Source organism: Arachis ipaensis, chromosome B10 (genome assembly GCF_000816755.2).
Source record: "Arachis ipaensis cultivar K30076 chromosome B10, Araip1.1, whole genome shotgun sequence".
NCBI classification, from domain to species: domain Eukaryota; kingdom Viridiplantae; phylum Streptophyta; class Magnoliopsida; order Fabales; family Fabaceae; genus Arachis; species Arachis ipaensis.
The window spans coordinates 126,720,123-126,728,829 of NC_029794.2; positions in this window are offsets into that span (position 1 = coordinate 126,720,123).

Genomic DNA, 8,707 nt, shown 5'->3' on the forward strand with positions numbered 1-8,707 from the left:
GAAAGGAAGGAAGAGGTGGTGGTGAAGTGTTGGTATTAGGGTTTGAAATATGAGATGCTATAGAGAAGGAGGACATAGAATTTGCATATGGAATGGAATGAATATTGTTTAAAGATTGGAAAGGAGGTGAAATGTTTTGCTTAAACCTGTTAAAGTAGTGCCATGCAATATGGTCATGGGAAAGAGGTGGAATGTTTTGATTATACCTGTTAAAGTAGTGCCATGCAATAATGTGGTCAAATCGCCCACAAACTTGGCACTAAGGTAGATTTTGTGTGAAGAAATATCTGCCTGCACAATTAACTCTACAACCACAACCTCTTCTTGGAGTGAAACCACTACTAGAATTTGATATTAAAGGAAATGAACTTTATGTGAAATTAGCTTGCATGATAGAAGATTCAAATTTTCTGAACTTATCAAGTATATCATCAAAAGCAAGAATCTGTGTTTCAACTTCACAAAGATGGAATAATTCACTTTTAGATTTTATTGTATGAATCAATGTTTGATATTCCTCACTCAAACTTTCCAAGAAAGCATCTACATATTCTTCAAGAGTAAGAGGTAATCACAAGGCTGTCAATGAATCTGTGATACTCTTGACTTTAAAAATGTAATCAGAAGCTGCCAATCCATGTTTCTTGATGGTCTTAATTTGTGCCTTGAGATGTTTAACCTTATATTTGGTGGATTCAGCAAAATATTCTTCAATTTTGTTTTACATCTTATAGCTAAAAGATATTCCTACCATTTTGTTCTTAAATTATATGTCCATAGAAGGTAAGAACCATGATTGTAGATTGTAATAATCTTATAACCATTATTTGTAACGAGATGATTCTTGGCCAAGAAGTTGATCTTCAGAACTAGCAAATCTTATAAGGATTCGATCTTTATAAAGATGATCCTCCAGGTTTTAGCCTTGAATTGCAAATATGGCTTGTTGTTGTCATGTTTTATGGTTGTGTTCACCAAGCTTATCACTGATGGAGTTGAAGGGACTGGAATTAAAGAATTGTGGTGAGAAATAAAAACTATAAGTGTAATGGCTATATTCTAATCTACACCAGAATTTCTAGAACTAGAATTTGCTGAATTTCCAGGATTTGAATTTGCTGATATTTCATCATGATTTTGTGAAACCAGAAACTCTTGATACCATATAGAAACTCAAATATGGTTTTCTTAAGAAAGAAGTAACTAGTGTAGTGAATAAAAGAAAAAGAAAATAATATGCACAGAAAGGGAAACCATGAAAATTGAAACTAGAAAGTGAATAAAGACTGAAAATTGTTTTGTGTATTAGAGAGTGAATTAAAATCACAAGTAAAGGCAGAGAATGTCCTATATATAACATGTCAAGAATGATTGTTAATGTAACACCCTACCATACAAAATCTTATGCTTAAGTCATAAGACAGAGGTGGTGAGGTATTAAGACCTCTAAGAGTAAAATTATATATATAATATAGTGAAAAATGTCTACAACTATGAGCCTTTGAAGGAAAGTTTAAAACAAAAGTCGTAACACTCACGAAAACGAAAACTTGCATATGAAAAAACGTAAGAGATATGTATATGAATAATAAAAAGGGAGTGTCAAAGATATAATTAACAAAGCTTCCAACTCAGTTTACGAAATACGACCCTGAGTCCCAAGAGTTCTTCGCTTCATCAGCGTCTCCAGAATACAGAGTGGTGCTTCTTAACCTGCATCTAAAAAACCACAAATATTGTATGGGATGAGAACCGGGGGTTCTCACTAAGGTTAAGGTGCCCACATATACAATAAATAAGGTCCTGGGAAAAATGAAGGCAATCCTAGAACGCCGACACTCAGATTATAAAGCTTAAAATACTAAACAGCAACCATAGAGAAGGGTGATCTTCTAAGGGTTATTCAACCTAACTTAAACTTAATTTAAACACTAAACTGTTTCACCTTTCCTCCGTTCCTCAAGGCAAGCACAGGTAGAAAACAAGTAGTTCAAGAAACAACTACAATAGTTAGCAGAATATAATCAATTAGGCATTCTCAATTAATGTATAGCAAACAAAGCATACCTATGCATATGATGAATATCTATCCTACTGGCCGTGAGCTCATGTGTCGATTACTTTGTCAGAACCCGACACATCTGGTAGCTAACCCAGACATTGATCTCTAGGTTGCGCATCTCCAGGAGGATCATAAACGAAGGAGAATGCCTTTCCACATCGAAGGAGTGTGCCTTTCCACCTTCTCCTGGAGGAGATACAAAGGAGAGTGTCTTTCCACATCGAAGGAGCGTGCATTTCTACCTTGCAACCAGAGAAGAATGTGGGAAAACAATACGAAGGAGAGTGCCTTTCCACTTTCCCCACTTCCTCATCATGACAAGAGAGGGAACTTCTGTCCCTAACTTGCCATCCGAATACATTTTCAAGTTAACAAGCAAGCAGGATCGAACCCAAACCTTGCCGGCTCGTCCTCTCGACCATTCCGACCACACACACATCTCGACCGTTCTGGCCGCACACACATCTCGACTATTTCGACCTCACACAATCATCCCCAATCTCATCGTTTTCAACCTTTACTTCATCTGATCTCCAAGTTTCCTTAATTTCCTAACTCCATTTTATTACTAAGCTTACTATCCAAATTTAGAACTAATAGTGTGAAAATAGAGGTTTAGGAGGACAAATTGGCTTGAAACAACAAAATAATAATTTGCTAAAGAACAGGGATATGCGTACGCATGCAAGAGGTATGCATATGCATAGGTCTCTTTTTGGACCAGGATGCGTATGCGTGCACTTGTCTGCGTATGCATACGCACTGGACAGAATAGAACACATGCGTATGCCCCCTGTATGCATACACATGCAAGGACATTTGGCAAAAAATTTGGCTAAGTCTGAAATCTGCAGAATTTCAATTTAAAGCCTCAAACTTCCGACGCGCATAACTTTTTCATTTTAAATCATTTTTCATACATTATTCGAACGGTGTAAACTTCACGGATCCAATTTTATACAAAACAAGTTTGAAATCATTTGAGGGTCCGGAAGCCAAGTTATGACTCGCCAAGTTTGGCCAAAAATCATATTTTCACAAAGCTTATCAAACCTCGATTTTCACCAATCTCATATCTCAATACTAAAACTCTAAGCCTTTTTGACAATATCTAACCTTACCAAGTCACATTTCAATATCCAATTCATGTCCCAAAACATCCCTAATCAGTTCTCATTGTCAACTCTCTTAACCCTCTTCAACTCAAGCCACACATAAATCATTATTCATACAAGCATCACTCTTATAAATTCAATATCATCATTATCATTGCTTATACAAGCATCATTCACCTTTCTTACTTTCTTCCGGCCTCCGGCCCCAATTCACGGCCTCCGGCCCAACATTTATCAATTTATTAACATTCATAAGTTCACATCCAAATCCTCATCCATTAGCATCAAATCATCATATAGTATCCTATTTTCATCATATAACAATATTTACCAATTCGTACTCAACCCAAATCAACAATCATCATCAAGAACACTAAACCTTTAATACAATCATGCATTTCAATCTATCTTATGGTCATCTAACCTAAGTTTTCACAAAACATTATATATTATATACGAGAAACCGAAACCATACCTTGGCCGATTTCTCCCTAATGCTCGAAACACCACAAATTATCGCCGTTCCACAATACCCAAAGCTCCAATTAGTGCGTCAGATAGAATTCAGTTACCGCAGCCCAAATTCAGCTTACCAATACCACCAATTACTTCAAACTTCAAACATCTAATCTAATAATATAAAATTTCATCAAAATTCAACATAGGGTTTACTAAATTGGAAATTCACCAAGGTTTAAGAGCTTCTTACCTTACCCATGGACTAATAGAACAACACCCAAAAATTTTCGCAAGTTAATTCGATCCTAAAACATCAAAATATCATAACTCTCAATTCCAAAACTCATGAATTTCGAAACTAAAGAGGGAGATTCTTGGCAATAAAATTGGATTTCTTACCAAATTTGTTAGTGAGCTTTGTAGAGAATTCCAAGACGAATGTGTGGTCACTGACGGCTCGTCAATCAGAGCTCCGGATTGAAAGTTATTGAGAATTGAAATTGGACAAGGGGTTTGCTTCTTCTTCTCTTCCCCCAAATCTGTTTTTTTTTTTCAGCGTGTGTGTGGTGTTTGGATGGGGAAGGAAGGCTGTTGCCTTCATTAAAGGGTGATTGGATTGGGCCTTGGGCCCAATATAGGCCCGGTTCGCCCGATTCGGCCTGTTTGGCCCAATCTTGGGCTAAATTTTTTAAAACTAGTGTCAAAATTCTTATTTAATTTTCTCTATCATATTAAACTATAAAAATCACATTTCTAATTTTATTAATTAATAATTAATTTATTAGCTAATTATTCATTAATTGTTTGGGGTTTTACATCCCACCCCCTAACAGAAATTTTCGTCCTCGAAAATTCGTTCTCAAATCTTCATATATGTCCTCTCAGATTTAACCGACCTCTTATCATTCATTTTGCCATTCTCCTAAAATTAATTTAATCACTAATTCTCATTCTCTGGTCTCAGATACAAGATCATAAACTTAATCAAATTCAAACCTAACTATACCCGTTTTCTTCACTCTTAACTTAGTCTAGTTCTTTTTTAATGACTGCAAACTTCCTTATTCTTCAAGAGTTCCATCTAAGTCAAATTAATCTCAAATCCTTCTTAGCTATCTCAAACACTAAACAATTGCTTAATTCCTTAGTCTGAGTCAAATCATTCTAACCTAAATCCATATACACGCACTCTCCATTCCTCGATTCTATGTCAATCCTAAATTCATGCTCATATCCCAATACTCATTTCTCACGTCACTACAATTCTAAAGCCACCAAATTCACAGCACTTCTGCAGTGTTACTCTGATCATAAGCCACTAAGATCTTAACCATTCACATACTCTGCCAGTACACTCCTTGAATCTCTTTATCTCTTTAACTAAACGCTATCAATCATTTGTTCACCTGCACGAGTTCTAATCCTTGGTTGTCTCCCCACCTAATCCATTACTGCCTTCATTACAATTCCTAAGTTATCCGCTCCATCCCTTTCAGCAGTAGCTTGCACAGTAGCAACAAAAAATTCAGTCGTATGACCTCACTCCCGTTCACAAGACGCCCTTTGGGTCATGTCCACACCGAACAATTGATATTAAGGTGATCAGTCTTAATATCTCAAGTCTAGTGCTTCGAATCTCCAAAATTATGCTCATGGACATTCATGCTATATATGTCAAGCAGACATCCTAAATAGCACATACACATAGCCAGAGTATGCTCAGAAGCAAAGTTGGTCCATTTCCCAGGCTCTACGGGAACGAACTGCTCTGATACCATAATGTAATACTGTACCATACAAAATCTTATGCTTAAGTCATAAGACAGAGGTGGTGAGGTATTACGACCTCTAAAAGTAAAATTATATATATCTAGGAGCCTTTGAAAGAAAGTTTAAAACAAAAGTCGTAATACTCACGTAAACGAAAACTTGCGTACGAAGAAACGTAAGAGATATTTATATGAATAATAAAAAGGGAGTGTTAAAAATATAATTAACAAAGCTTCCAACTCAGTTCGCGAAGATAAACCGGCTAGAACATACAAGTATATATATATATAAGAGGATCCCAAAATGACCCAAAGTAGAAAACGACAAACTGTTTCTTCGAGTCAACCTCTAAGAGGGACAAACATAAAATACAAGGTAGAGATCCTATATACATACATAAACATAAACAAAGATACGACCCTGAGTCCCAAGAGTTCTTCACTTCATCAGCGTCTCCAGAATATAGAGTGGTGCTTCTCAACCTGCATCTGAAAAACCATAAATATTGTATAGGATGAGAACCAGGGGTTCTCAAAATGGTTAAGGTGCCCACATATACAATAAATAAGGTCCTGGGAAAGCCGAAGGCAATTCTAGAATACCGACACTCATATTATAAAGCTTAAAATACTAAACAACAACCATAGAGAAGGGTGATCTTCTAAGGGTTATTCAACCTAACTTAAACTTAATTTAAACACTAAACTGTTTCACCTTTCCTCCGTTCCTCCATCTCCGCTAATTTGCATAGACAAACAAACAGACAAGGCAAGCACATGTAGAAAACAAGTAGTTCAAGTAACAATTACAATAGTTAGCAGAATATAATCAATTAGGCATTCCTAATTAATGTATAGCAAACAAAGCACACATATGCATATGATGAATGTCTATCCTACTGGCCGTAAGCTCACATGTCGGTTATTTTGCTAGAATCCGACACATATGGTAGCTAACCCAAACATTGGTCTCTAGGTTGCGCATCTTCAGGAGGATCATAAACGAAAGGAGGGTGCCTTTCCACATCGAAGGAGTGTGCCTTTCCACCTTCTCCTGGAGGAAATACGAAGGAGAGTGCCTTTCCACATTGAAAGAGCGTGCCTTTCCACTTTGCAACCAGAGAAGAATGTGGGAAAACAATACGAAGGAGAGTACCTTTCCACATTCCCCACTTCCTCATCATGACAAGAGGGGAAACTTTCGTCCCTAACTTGCCATCCGATTACATTTTCAAGTTAACAAGCAAGCAGGATCGCACCCAAACCTTGCCCTCTCGACCATTCCGGCCACACACACATCTCGACCGTTCTGGGCGCACACACATCTCGACCATTCCGGCCACACACACATCTCAACCATTTCGGCCTCACACAATCATCCCCAATGTCATCATTTTCAACCTTTACTTCATCTGATCTCCAAGTTTCCTTAATTTCCTAACTCCATTTTAGTACTAAGCTTACTATTCAAATTTAGAACTAACAGTGTGAAAAACAGAGGTTTAGGAGGACAAATTGGGTTGAAAACACAAAATAATGATTTCCTGAAAAATAGCGTATGCGTACGCATGCACTTGTCTGCGTACGCATACGCACCGGACAGAATAGAACGCATGCGTACGCATGCAAGGACATTTGGCCAAAAATTTGGCTAAGTCAGAAATGTGCAGAATTTCAATTTAAAACCTCAAACTTCCGACGCCCATAACTTTTTCGTTTTAAATCATTTTTCATCCGTTCTTCAAACGGTGTAAACTTCATGGACCTAATTTTATACAAAACAAGTTTGAAATCATTTGGGGGTCCGGAAGCTAAGTAATGGCTCGCTGAAGTTTGGCCAAAAATCATATTTTCACAAAGCTTATCAAACCTCTATTATCACTAATCTCATATCTCAATACTAAAACTCTAAGCCTTTTTGACAATATCTAACCTTACCAAGTCACATTTCAATATCCAATTCATGTCCCAAAACATCCCTAATCAATTCTCATTGTCAACTCTCTTAACCCTCTTCAACTTAAACCACACATAAATCATTATTCATACAAGCATCACTCTTATAAATTCAATATCATCATTATCATCGCTTATACAAGCATCATTCACCTTTCTTACCTTCTTCCGGCCTCTGGCCCAATTTTACAGCCTCCGGTCCCAATTCATGGCCTCCGGTCTAACCTTTATCAATTTATTAACATTCATAAGTTCACGTTCAAATCCTCATCCATTAGCATCAAATCATCTTATAGTATCCTATTTTCATCATATAACAATATTCACCAATTCATACTCAACCCAAATCAACAATCATCATCAAGAACACTAAACCTTTAATACAATCATGCATTCCAACCTATCTTATGGTCATCTAACCTAAGTTTTCACAAAACATTATATATTATATACGAGAAACCAAAACCATACCTTGGCCGATTTCTCCCTAATGCTCGGAACACCACAAATTATCGCCATTCTGCAATACCCAAAGTTCCAATTAGTGTGTCGGACAGAATTCAGTTACCGCAGCCCAAATTCAGCTTATCAATACCACCAATTACTTCAAACTTCAAACATCTAATATAATAATATACAATTTCATCAAAATTCAACATAGGGTTGACTAAATTGGAAATTCACCAAGGTTTAAGAGCTTCTTACCTTACCCATGGACTAATAGAATAACACCCAAAAATTCTCGCAAGCTAATTCGATCCTAAAATATCAAAATATCATAACTCTCAATTCCAAAACTCATGAATTTCGAAACTGAAGAGGGAGATTTTGGGCAAGAAATTTGGATTTCTTACCAAATTGGTTAGTGGACTTTGTATAGAATTCTGAGACGAACGCGTGGCCGCTGACGGCTCGTCAATCGGAGTTCCGGATTGAAAGTTATTGAGAATTGAAATTGGACAAGGGTTTGCTTCTTCTTCTCTTCCCCCAATTTTTTTTTTTCAGAGAGTGTGTGGTGTTTGGCTGGGAAAGGAAGGCTGTTGCCTTCATTAAAGGGTGATTGGATGGGGCCTTGGGCCTAATATAGGCTCGGCTCGGCCTGTTTGGCCCAATCTTGGGCCAAATTCTTTAAAACTAGTGACAAAATTATTATTTTAATTTTCTCTATCATATTAAACCATAAAAATTATATTTCTAATTTTTTTATTAATAATTAATTTATTAGCTAATTATTCGTTAATTATTTGAGGTTTTACAGTTAACAAATTTAACTAATTACTAATTACTCTAACAACTAAAATAAAAATTATCTACACTTCTTTCACTTCTTGAATTTGATTTTGACT